The following is a 13,937-nucleotide window of genomic DNA, read 5'->3' on the forward strand; positions in this document are numbered from 1 at the left end:
AGCGCTCTCCCTCTCTCCGCACACCCTCCCACTCCTCTGCTGCCCCCTCCCTCTGCTTTCAAACACCCACTCTCTCCCTCTCCCCTCCTAGGTATTTTTCTCAAAGATGAATATCAACTCACCCCTCCTTTTCCTCTTCTCTTCTCTCTGTCAGTCAGGAGATAAGCGTTTGAAAGACGGAAAAAAGGAAAAAACTAGCCATGAAGAAAGCGCAGTGTACAGTGAGTGATGGTGCAGATGTGTTGCAGTTGTCGCCATTTCAAACTACTGTCAGTTGGAGTGTAAGCAGGTTATTATCAGAATGAAAATGGAGTGTAGAAGTGTCACAACTAGTGTTGAAACCACTAATCAGATTAATCGCAAACTAATCAATTATAGTAATAATCCTCCTTTTATATTGTAATAGAAATCACTGTTATCTGGACTTTACATAAACTCCAATATATGAGAGAGGAGGTTTTATGACAGTAATGCAGTAATTACATCAAAATGACACAAGCAACATTTTCCACTTGATTAAATGTCTACGTTCTCCAGTGGCATCACTTTAGTTTTTACTGACTTTATATTTTAAAAAGTCAATATTATTCACAGGCCTAGGATCTAATAACTAATTGCATTAAAAAAGCAGATTTTGAATAATATGTCTACTTCTAAAATTCAAGCTGAAATTATTTGCTATATATGATTTACTTCATTGATAATACCAATATCATATTTGTGTGTGTGTGTGTGTGGGGGGGGGGGGGGTGTGCGTGTGTGCATGTGTGTGGGCGTGCGTGCGCGCGCAAGCGTGTGTGTGTGGGGGGTGGGGGGTGGAAAACAGATGAATCGTAAAATTGAGCTGGGCTGATTTACAATGTTTTCACAAAAGTTAAATTCATATTGAATTAAAGGGTTAGGGTCAGGGTTAGGGTCCCACTGTGTAACTTTTTAGCCAAAAGAGGATTTTGGGGCATTAATTGCTAACACATAACATATTTAGATCACCATGTTACCTTTTATAGTTTTGAAAATGCTACATTTGCTGAAAACAATGTATTAACACATTTTATAAATTTCATTTTTGTTCACGCTGAGTCAAAAGTCATCTCCCTTCACAGTGTTATCACATTACAATCACCATGCATCCCACTAATGAAACTGCACATCACATCAGGTTTGTAACGCTGTAGTGTATTGCTTTGTATCATGCTATTTCATATTTATGGAGAATTGTCATGTTAGAGCATGGATGGCTTGTGGGCGGAGAACAGGACAAATCTTAGAGCTAACGATAAGGAGGGTTCGACTGGGCCCAGGAGAGATCACTAAATTACTCAAACATACATGGATGACATATAAAACCACTTCAGGCATGTTTTTGATAAGGGAATGATGTTATAACAGTTATAACACTAGCTCCAAAAAATAGCTTTTGCATAATAGCCCCTCTTGTTGTGATTTTGTTATATTTTACCTGCCCTAACTACACTGACGATAAAGAGCCACAGTGCAGATGTGTTCCAGCTGCAGCCAGGATAAACTACTGTGACAGAATTGAATGTGGTGACAAACACTATCACAGCATCAACACACAAGTCTCCTCATAGCCCGCGGCATGCATCAAAACAGAGCATACATATCAGATGTAAACACACAAGTGGGCATTCAGACCCCAGTCACCTATTGACTTTGTGTTAGAGATGGAGCAAAAACACAGACATGGGAAGTAGCTCTAAAACATGGCCATAAAAATCGTATTAGAGCGTGAGGTTATATCAAATACATATGCAGGCATTGTGTGGAGTGCGCACAGGGCTGACACTTCACGTGGGACTCTCTTTTGAACATAGCTGACATCCTTCTCACTATTTATAATGTGCAGTTGTACAAGCCGCAGTGGTCCCCTGTGAGCCCGCGCACTGTATGATGTCACAAGCCCCCAGTGTATATGGCTGTTCTCACGCTATGTGGCAGCCCCCTGGCCTTTTAACCAGACTTTCTAATTCTGGCCTTATCATATACGGCTTCTCCCTCTCTGCTGCCCTGATAGCCTTTCCTATATAGATCTGTTTGTTCCCCAGCAGCCCTAATGCTCCTTTAGCATTTCGTGTGCTCCAAGGCCATTAAACCCAACACAGAGAGCATTCACTCATTGATTTTGTCACTCCCGGTATGAGGCACTCCTGTAATTGCTGGTGACAACACAACGTTGCTTTAGAGTGATATTTGTGTATTGGGTTTATAAAAAAAGATTGTGTTACAGTTCGAGCGAGTGACAATAGCAGCCATGTAGAAAATTAGAGCTAAATAATGCATTGATTTTTAAATGGGAATCACATCACTTGCAATTCACCATTTAAAACAGCGCAATTCCAAAGTCACAGAAAAAAGTCTTCAGGATAGACTAGCACGTATCAGTAAAATGGTTCAATAGATTTCATTTTTATTTCATCATTACTTAATTACTTAATCAATACAAGACGTAATCGATAGTGACAATTCTATTTGTTCTTTGTCTGGAGTGCCGGTTTTGATCATGTGAAAAAGGCAAATGGTTAATGGTTTCCATATTTCAACTGAAATTTTAAGAAAGAACTGCAGATTTTGTCAATTGCCATCTACTTATTTGTTGATGTGTGATGCTGATGGTCCATGCCAGCGCCCATTGTCTAATACTGCGTGAAAATACACCGAGGACATTCAATTGTACATTCATTCCCCTTGTGGGACACTTGGTTTGAACTACTTACAGTACAATGAGAGGGAGCAGCACAACCTAGAGGATCATCCAGAGAAATTGTTGGTGGCTCATGTTGATTTGGCTGTGAGGCAAAAAGAACAAAAATGCAGTAAGTATATGCCATGCTTATTTTGAGTACTGATACTTCTAGAGTTCAGAGTTAGGATAACATATAAATGCAATATGATTATAAGGGACTTTGTTGGCCCAGAACATCTCAAAATGTTTAAACTATAGACTGTATAAAGAAGTGGACTAAGTGAGTGTGACGTCATCCATAGCAGCTCCAGTCAAATGAAGCTCGTCAAGGCAGTTATAGGGACACATTTTGAGCGGAATTCCATGTTTGGAATTCCAACCATGAGCATCACAGCAACCAAAGAGTCAGTCCGGAGTGAGGCTGTTGAAGGTGCTTTAGGAATGCTGTCAGTCGAACCTGTCGCTAACACTAGTGGGAGCAATCTCGGAGAAAGAAGGTGCCTTTGTTTGTTATTGATGTTCATATCTAGATTTACGATCAAAATAGCAGGAAAAAAAACACCAGGAACGTGTAAAGTGGGTCAATAAGAACATTTTAAGACCGAAATGACGAGACTCACTGTCAATTTTTCAATGTAAAGTGAACTGGAGCCTGTTTGGAAGGCGCCGGCTAGCTCGTTAGTTATGTCTATTTACTTCAGTCTGTGGTTTAAACCTTTATTTATACAGTGGTGTTCAATACATATCGGAATAGTAAATAAGAGTCGCAAATTTTGACCTGTGACTTGTTGTGATTCATGTTTTTTGAAAAACTGGTGGAGGGAAATTGAAGAGACAGAAAAAGCACAACACTCTCTGTAAAAAGAATAACATGAAAAACTGTTACTTTTAATTTTAATTGTTATATGCATGTAAAGAGCTGTGGTGTGGTGATCTAGAGTGTGAGAACAAGCTCCAGTACCATTCACTCTTCTTCTTCTTCTTCTTCTTCTTCTCCTTCTCCTTCCTGACAGTGGACCTTTGAGCTTCTTCTGACTTCATCTAGTCCAACCTCTCTAGTCTCCTGCACTTTTCAGCTCCACCTGTTCCAGTGTGGTTGCAACTGTTTTTTTTTCTTCTCCTTGAGATATTGGATTGTCTGTTTAGGAATAATCTCTTCCTTCGCCCAATGTAATTTTGGGAGATCCCTTGCTCCTTCATCTGTGCCATTTTTTTTGTATGTCTCATATTTGGATCTGGGCAGGGATGGGTTTTATAGCCAGCACATAAAAGTTGGGAAAAATATGTATGATTAAGTAACTACATACTGTATACCCACATTTAATCTAAATAAAGTATAATGAAATGCTTTTATTTGTATTTGCCATTTTGACTATTGGCCTGCAGTTTCCCCTGCTGTCTCCACTCTGCTCTCAAATGTCCCCCCTGTTCACCTGACACTCATATTTTCACCTCTTCAGCTTCAATCTCGAAAAATAATGTGCATCTCCCTCAGACGTGTGTGTCCAGTGGGCGGACAGGGCTGGAACACCTATTACTCACTCATGCTCCAACCTATTAGACGGCAGCGATGTCAAGCAACAGGTTCCCTTAGGCCACGGCCTTTCATCTGCAACAGGCCACTGAATGGACAATGGAAGATGACTATCCAGCGCTGTCCAACTTTCTCTTTCTTTATTTGGCTCTCTGAATATGGCGTATAATGTGTGAGGCAGAGCTTGCAGGCTTGACCCACAGCTGCAGCTTTCAGGAAGTCAGGAGGAGTCTCATTGTGCTGTCTCTCCAATCACATCAGACGCATTGACTCGCGCCTCCAAGCCCCGCTGTGTATGAGAGCGCGTTGTCCAAATCACCTCAGGTCTAATTTACCCCTTCGCCTGGTTTTCAGCACAACCCTGTGTCAGCCAGTGTGCCAGTCTTACACCTCTGCGCACTGATAGTAATGCACTTATGTTTTTGTTATGATGACATGCAACATTCTGAGAGGCAGCAAACGGCATGACTTCAATAGTAGTGTTGTTTTTGGCCCTGCTGCATCCGCTCAAAATGTGCTGTCACTCCATTTCAGGCTTCTTCCTCTCCTGAAAAATATGCATTCAACAGCTGTCTCTCTCTCATCTCCATCCCACGCCACTTTGCTCTTGACAAATTGATGTGGAGCGCTTTTACATAACAACTGCGTCGTTCACGCACAAACACAGAGACATGCGCATACACTTGAGAGAGCATTCTGCACGCTAATGTAATCCTTATTCAACCCTCCACTGCAGGTGTTAAATGACCGCTGTTCGCCATTCCACCTGCTAATGTGTGTTTTCTTGACTTTGTAAAACAAAAATGCGCCTGCCATGTTAACTATTGCTGGAAAGGCACGCCAAGGAAGTGTAATGAGGGAGGGGCGAGGGGGTGTCGAGAATTGACATTCTGCCCGACCGCTGGCTCTGCTCGTGGAATAATGATTAGCTTCTCAGTATTCTAGTCACATATGCTTCACTATAGCTCTCTCAATGAGCAGGAAACAGGGGAGGAGGAGCCACGGGGGAGGGGCTAGAGAGGGAGGAGACTAAAAAGGAAAGGGGGGGGGGGTAGTTGTGGAGAGGGGTACATGGAGAAACAAGGTGAATGCCAGAACACAGGATGAAAAAAGTGGAGGACAAAACAAAGGGGAGGTGATATATAGTGATATAAGCAGGAGCTGCTGCAGTGCCATTTACAAAGCTACATACATAACACTGTACTGAATTACTTGTGTTTCCTAAAGAAAACACATATGCTTTTATCTGCAATTTAGTTGATCTCTATATTGATCTAAAACAGATTAGTTTAGTATATTTGTTTGAACAACATGCCAGTAAAAAACATGTATACATAAAAGCAAAGAAAATATATTGGTACTCAAAAGGAGTAGGTAAAAGGCAGAAGGGAGGGGGGGGGGGTCTCCTCAGATCATATTTGTAAATAAGGGAAATATGTTTGACAGCTGTTAATTAGTTATACTTGAAGATGGAATCTATAAATGAACATACAGAAAATGATTTTGTCACTATGGCACAAAATATTTGCAGTAGTTTGCAAGCTGTAAAGAACAATGCACTAAGCCACGTTTGTGTGAGGCACCATTGCCTTTCTCATGAAGCTCTGTGGATGTCTAAAATAAAACTCCTCCTATTTAATGACAGTGCTGTGTTCAAATGGTATACAAATTACTACTTTGAGCCAATCTCAATCCCAACAAAGGACATACAATATAACTTCTTTTAATTACCACACAATTGTGCAAACTAAAATAACACAATTCTTTTTTTTTTTTTTTTTACTTTGTTAGAAACACACACAGATTCCCAATGCACTCTCAGAGACCACTTTGTCAAAGTCACAGCAGGTACAGCCACCTCAGCAAAGAGGGAGACAGAGGCTATGTCGCAGGGGGAGGAGGGATGGAGAGACAGAGCAGCCATGATGGAAAAGTGAAGGAAAGGGAAAATTAGAGAAGGACAGGGGACAGAGAAAGGAAGCATGTGCTGGCGATAAATATGTAATCACAAGGCATAGAAAATGATAAATGTATACCATTACCAAAATAGGTCAATCATACATTAATAACCATGGTATGATAATGGAGCTGGGAAGTCAGCTGTAACCAGCTGAGTAAGTTTACAAAGCCACACAACATAAAGAACTACATACATTTTGAATCCCTCCTAACTTCAAATGTACCATTTTATTCAATGTTATTTGTTCAAAATATAAATTGATTAAATTATGGATTTATATTTATATTATATAATTATATGTATAAAGTCACACAAGGATCACATAAATAGCACCTCTTTTGTACTGCTTTTTTAACGACACTGTATAACAACGGATGACGCTTTGATTGTGAAAAGTGCCTCTGACAGTGTGTTCAGAATGCAGACTTAATTAATTGCTACAGGAACTTCCTGTTACAGATTTAATTAGTCGATGATAAGCAGAAAATCTCCTGGGCGGCGTGTGCTACAGAGAAAGGATTACCGTAGCTGAGCAGTGTGCCTGGGGTAAAATGGAGGGCACAGTTTTGACACAAAAAGAGAGTGAAGCCCAAGCAGAGGTCAACAGGGCCACTACAGTTTGCATACATTCCTATCATCCAAAAGAATCATTCTGAATAAAACATGGCTGTCCCCTTGTCTGAGAAACAGCAGGCTGCTGCACTGCCCCATGGCGACTTGCAGCATTTTCAAAGGCCTCACATAAAATATACCAACCTTTACAGAATATGTATGTCTTCTGTAAAATGTTGTACCATGTTAACCTTTCATATCAGGAGTATGGCTCCTGAGATAGGAAAACCTATGGAAAGTTCACACTAGAGGTTGATTAGCCTACATTCTTACAATTACAATCAAATGTATAAAAAAAACAAAAAAAAAAACAGTTATCTTACCTGTCTGCTCTCATCAGTTAATCAATTTGTGCATCTTTCAGGTGACAGATCCATGGTGTTGCAGTAGTTGCAGGTCAATTATTTTCTTTCGCATAAAAATTGTTAATAACACATTCCTCCCAAATAACAACCAGGTTAAGATCTTTCTCCAGTGGTAGTGAACTAGGAATTTTTATTCTTTTAAACGGGCTACCAGTTAGTCTCAAACATTTTGAGATGGCTGAAAAATGAGAGAAAAATGATCAATTTCATGAGCAAACGACAGTCGATAACTTTACTCAGATGTGTATTTATGGTGTAGTCAGCGGTGTGCTCCTAAAGAATCCTGATGAACAGTTGGCTAAGTTAGCTCACTTTAGCTATAGGTTAAAAACTATCTGTTTTTGTAAAAAGACATTGCATATATTGCTATTTAAATGACCTGTGCAAAATTACATATTCTGATTTGTTTCATCAAAAAAGCCTGATAATGGTCCTTTTCCTCAGGTTTTTGTTGGTTTTTGGCTGCCCAGTGATTGCCTTGCAATTTAGCGAGCTAAGGCTTTTAGCTAATATTTATTTATTTTAAAAAAGGGACAATGCACATTAATAAATGCCAGTAAAAAATACACGTGTAAATGTGCCAAAGTTAGCTGCACAGCTAATTTTCATTCGCAGTCCCCCAACATCTAAAACGGGACAAGAGACACGACAACACAAACAACAATCAAACAACTGCACAAATGACCAAAAATTCACACTCCATACGGTCTAAAGTGCCTATTTATAAAGTTCGTATGTGGCTAAAGTGCTTCCAGTAATTTTAAAGTGCTGTAGTGTTCTAATAAATAAGTTAATTTAGTTTATGACGGAGTATAAGGGTTACTTAAATAAAATAAATTATGCGGGTGCAACGAGAATAAAGTCGTAATTTTACGAGAATAAATCCGAAGCCTGAAAAAAGTCATAGTACTACGAGCATAAAGTTGTAATATTATGAGAATAAAGTCGCAATATCACAAGAATAAAGTCGTATTTTTATGAGAATATAGGCTGCTGTGCGTGAATGAGTGACCAGTGTGTTATGAAGAATTTGGAGCATTTTGTTCAGATATAGCAATTTCTTCTAAATCTGTATGGTTCCACCGACTAAACAAACTCGAATGCTTGCAGTGTCCCTTCAAAGTACTTATACTGATGATAGTGTGGTGATGGTGGGCTAAAAGACACAGTATTTCATCAGATAAACTTTCAACTGAGGTTTACACATGAACAAAAAGGGTCGCTGGTGTGGACGGGTTTGACTTGGGAGACATGGAAGGATGGATGCGGAGAGACGGTGGTAGTTGTAGCTGTACAGCGGACGGGTTGACGATTTTCGTGACTTTGAACAGGCCCAAGAATCGGGGAAAAAGTTTACGAGAGTCTGTCTTAAGTGGTATGGTCTTCGAGGAGAGCCACACCATTTGGCCGGGTTGATATGCGGGCGCTGGGACACGGTGCCGATCCGCCGCCGCCTTGATACGCCTCCCTGCTCGGAGGAGCGCGGACCTGGTCTTCCTCCACACCCTGCGGCAGCGCTGAAGATGATGTTGGACAGAGGGAACCTCCAGATCCTTCTCCTCTGCCGGGAATACTGGGGGCTGGTACCCGAGGGAGGCCTGGAACGGGGATACACCTGTGGACGAACTCACCAGCGAATTGTGGACATATTCGACCCAGGGTAGGAAGGAGCTCCAGGCCGTGGGGTTGGCAGAAACCACGCACTGGAGGGACGCCTCTAGGTCCTGGTTTGCCCGCTCGGTCTGCCCATTTGATTGGGGATGAAAACCGGAGGTGAGACTGACTGTGGCTCCTAGACCCTCACAAAAGGCCTGCCACACCTGCAAGGTGAACTGAGTTCCACGGTCGGAAACAATGTCCATAGGTATCCCATGGAGGCGAAAGACCTGGCAGGTAAGTTGGTCCGCAGTCTCCTTGGCCGTGGGGAACTTAGGTAAGGCGATGAAGTGAGCAGCCTTGGAAAAGCGATCTACCACCGTAAGGATCACTGTGTTCCCCTGGGACGGAGGAAGGCCAGTAATGAAGTCCACCGCCACGTGGGCCCAAGGCCGCCTAGGAACTGGGAGGGGCAGAAGAAGTCCAGAAGGTGGTGAGTGAGAGGCCTTAGCCCGGGCACATACCTGGCAGGCTGCAGTGTAGGCTCGGGTATCTTTGTCCATGGTGGGCCACTAGAAATGCCGCCTCAGCAGGGAGAGTGACCGATTGGCACCGGGATGACAGGCGAATTTAGAACAGTGGGCACACTCAAGAACCTTGTTTTTTGCAACAAAGAAGAATCTTGCGCCCACTGGGGAGGAGGACAGGCGAATTATGCCGGCAGCCAGGGAATCTCTGATATACTCCTCCATTGTCTCGCGTTCGGGTCTGGATAAATTATATAGACAACTAGACGGTAGGGGGGCACCCAGCAGGAGGTCAATAGCACAATCATAGGGGTGGTGAGGTGGCAACGAGAGTGCCCTACTTTTACTAAACGCCTCCTGGAGGTCATGATACTCCACTGGGACAGCTGTGAGATTCGGGATGTCCGAGGCAGGGCCGGAAATAGAGCTGACTCCCCCCCGGGCGAGACAAGTGGGACTCCAGCCAGACACCTTACCCCGGGCCCAGTCAAAAACCGGATTGTGCGTCCGTAACCACGGGTAACCCAGGACCAACGTCGACGAAGGGGTGGAGAGGACGTGGAAACGGCGAACCTCACGGTGATTCCCTGATAGGACGAAAGTGACAGGTTCAGTGATTTAGTTCACGTGGAAACGTCCATCTAGGGCCCGGGCGTTGAGGGGCTGTTCCAGGGTCTCAAGCCTAATCCCAAACTGCTCCGCCAGCCATTTGTCGATAAAGTCCTCCTCGGACCCGGAATCAACGAGAGCTAAAACAGATAAGGTCTCTGAGTGAAGGCACAGAGTTGCATTCAACAAGAGTCTATTGTTCTATTCCAGGATGTGAGGCTGACCCACCAGTACTCCCAGTACTACTGGTGGGCGCCCCCTTTTGGCCGAACCGGACAGACTGCAATAAGATGTCTCCATTCCCGCAGTAGAGACACTGCCCCGCCAGGCGGCGACTCCGGTGGCGTTCCTCAGCGGAAACGTGGGTCCGGTCCAGCTGCATCGGCTCCTCCGGGGGCAGCGGGGATGAACGTGTCTCCTGCGGGGCCGGCGACCGGCGTCTCTCCCTCCAGCATGTCTGTAGCCGGTTGTCAATCCGGTTAGCCAGGGAAATGAGTGACTTTAAGTCCAGGGGTCGTCTCGAGAAACCAACTCCTCTTTTAAATGTTCATTTAGGCCCTTTAAAAAGGCGGCGCGTAGCGCGCTATCCCTCCAGTCTACCTCCGCCGCGAGCGTCCAGAATTCCACGGTGTAATCCGCCACAGACCGACGCCCCTGGGCGAGGCTTAACAGGCGGCGGCAGCATCCGCTTGGTTGTGCGGGTGATCGAAGACCAATTTAAAGGCTGACACAAAGTTTTCAAAATTCAAATTGTCCAGAGCCGTGTTAGATAGCCGCGCCTTTGCCCACTGGAGCGCTCTTCCCCTGAGAAGTCCACAGATATACCGTATTTTAGCAGCATCTGAGTCGAAACAGGACACTGCTGGAACATAAACGTGCACTGAAATAAGAATCCTCGACATAAGCCGAGCTGACCTGAGTAGGGGTCGGGATCCGTACCCCTCGACTCCGGAGGGCGTGGCAGCGCCGCCGGTCCGGCGGCAGTGGCAGCAGGGAGTGGAGCCGGAGGCGAGGCGGTGAGCAGAGCAGCGACTTGGCCGGTAAGATGGGACACTTGTTGGGTAAGAGTCTGGTTATAATCCAAAAGGGTCCGGATGGACTGGTCGTGCTGCTTAATAATCACTCCATGGTGGGGAAAAAGCTTGGCGCAGCATCTGATCCGGTCCCGAGTCCTCTTGGTCCATTTTTTGGCCAGATCGTTCTGTCGTAATGGGTGGGGTTGGGAGGACCAAAGACGTGCAGACTCGGGGCAGATTTACAGTGTTTATTTACAAAATGGTGAAATTCAGTCTTTAATAGTTCATTTAACACACACGGGGAGCAGGGAGCGGGAGGCAGACCAGGCGGGAGTAGTGCAGAGCAGGGACGGGAAACCAGGACCAGAACGAGGACAGGATCAGGACGAGACCAGGGCAAGCCAAGCAGGGATGTCCAGAGCGGGCACGGAGACAGCCAGGGCCGGAGCACGACGGGACCAGGGACAGGGCCAGTGAAGACCAGCAGGAGTAATCCAGAGAGCGGGAGACAGGGCAGGAGACGGGAAGCAAGCCGGAGACCAAGACGGGATGGGAGGCAAGGCAGAGGGGTGGACTGTACCGGAGCTGGAGCGCAGAGGCAGGAGCAGGAACGAGCGAGAGCAGGAATCTGGAAGGTGGCAAAAATCCAATGAGTAACAGCTAGACAGGTAACAAAATTGCAAAAACTAAGCTGGAGCATCACGTTGACACGCGGACGATCTGGCACCGAGTGTCTTCTCCCCGCTCCTCTTATCCACGGCAGGTGGTGATGATTACCCTGATGGGACACAGGTGCGCGCGGGAGGAGCCGAGAGTTCCGCCCAGCTCCAGGTTCAGGCAGGTGAGCGAGGGGGGAAAGCACACAGGGAGGCAGAACAGGAGCAGAGATACATGCCTCATGACATATAATTCTTCTACGACTTTTTTTCTCGTAATATTACGACTTTTTTTCCTCGTAGCACCCGCATAATTTTTTTTAAATTTAAGTGACCCTTATACTTCGTTGTAGATATCATTGTATTTGTCAATCAAGATTGGTGGGAGTGAGCTTAAAACTAGATCACTTTCATAACTAGATAAAAAATGTTCTAATCTTGTTGTGCTTGTTCCATCAGTAGTCTACCCAGTGCAATTTAAATGATTGTACTAAATAAATCAGGTCATTACATATAAAGTACATCCACAGCTGATTTTTGTTTGGTTCTAGTTAGTTTATAGGGGCAGAAACAACCCTTGTTATGGTGTTTCCTTGGAAACAAAGCTTTGCCCTGCTTTTTCAGCATGCAAAGATGTCAATAATTTATCTACCGTAAAAAATGTGACTCCAGTCTGCTTTGGGGTGTTCAGAGATTGAGTGATCACATGCATTCAATTTTACCTGTAGTTTCATTTCCATTTTAGTTATTCAGCAGGTTAGGTCTTTATTAACCAGCCATAAGGACTTCATACAATAAATACAGTTGTGTGTATAATGTATATTTAGTTTTTGTAAATAATGTTATTACAATGGCTATATACAGCTGCCAGATGTAATGGTGTTCTTGTAATGCTCATCTACCTGGAGGCTCATGCCAAACCCTAAGAGGCTGGTGTCCTCCACCTGCTCGGGACACTGTGATGTCAGCGAGTTTACTGCCGCCAGAGCTGAATATGCACATTTTCTCCTGAGGGTCACTGGGGTATTTTTAGTGTTTATGATACAAAAAGAGGTGAGAATCAAAGGGATGCCCAGGGTTAGAACAGCTGGAGCACGTGTCTGCTTGTCAATTTAATGCCTGTAGTCTTAGGTTATGAGGCATGAAGCATTATAATTTTAGAGGAGTAAGCATCATTATCATCAACATGATAATGATATTAATATTATAAAATAAGAATACATAAATTAAAAATGAGTGAAGTCTGAAAAGGCATGCTTGACATGTTCTTCATGTGCCCTTGAAATAGAGAAAAAGGTAACAGCTGTGAAAGTCATTTATATAATGACTAAATATCTCACTAATGACCCAGAGTGTGGTCTGCTGCTACAAATAACATTACGGGTGTAGATAATGGCCATACTAACTCACACTCAACCTTCTTAATCCCAGAAGGACATACACCTTGTATTAATGGAGCCTTGTCAACAATACATCTTCATGCACATTGTATATAGTCACTGAGCACTGATAAGTGTGTATGTAAATGGCATTAAGGAAAATAACCAATGCTATTGAGTTAAAAAAAAACTAAATCGTCTTCCCCTCACACATTTTAGTTTCATGACTTCAACACCTCATCTTGTTTTAGCTCAGCATTAGCAGATATGATAAACAGCACTCAAGTGAAAATCATCTCACCAGATTTACTTCAGAGGGAAAAAAAACATGTATTTATCGACTGGATGCTTGTTGACTCTGTGAAAAGCATTGAAGAGCAGCAAAATTCTTGGCACAGGTTCCTTTTTGCTCCTCAGGAGCCCTCTATTTCCTGATCCGCTTCTCCCGCTGCAGAACCACTGCCATTTTCCCCATTTCAGTTCCCTGCACAATCATCAGCATTTCTTCCTCCATGACATGAAAACAAACTAAGACTGAGTGCCTGGAAGGGTGTGTGGTTTAAAACCCCCTGTCAGCAATCACCGGGTGAGAGACAGCCATAAACTGCCTTAGAAACCTGTAATGGGCGACTGCAGCACTGGCAAAACTTATATCATATTATGACTCTTCCCCATTCAGACACAAATAGGATCATTATTTTTGATAACTATTCACCAAGTGCAGGATACTTCCATTACACTACTTACCACTGTGTAATGCTGAACTGGTCAAATTGTCATCATCCCTCCATCCTTATTTTCATACATTTAGTTAGAACACAGAGTTAAGAACACAATGTCTGAGAAATGACTGGGCCATTAAGCTTGATCTAAATCCTCAACAATCCAGCTTCTTTCCATCATTACAGCTTGATCTGTTATAGTTAACCACATTTTCACTGCTTTATAGATAAGAGGGAGTTTGTTCTGGCTACAAGTA

The sequence above is a fragment of the Periophthalmus magnuspinnatus genome, chromosome 16, assembly GCF_009829125.3.
Source record: "Periophthalmus magnuspinnatus isolate fPerMag1 chromosome 16, fPerMag1.2.pri, whole genome shotgun sequence".
NCBI classification, from domain to species: domain Eukaryota; kingdom Metazoa; phylum Chordata; class Actinopteri; order Gobiiformes; family Gobiidae; genus Periophthalmus; species Periophthalmus magnuspinnatus.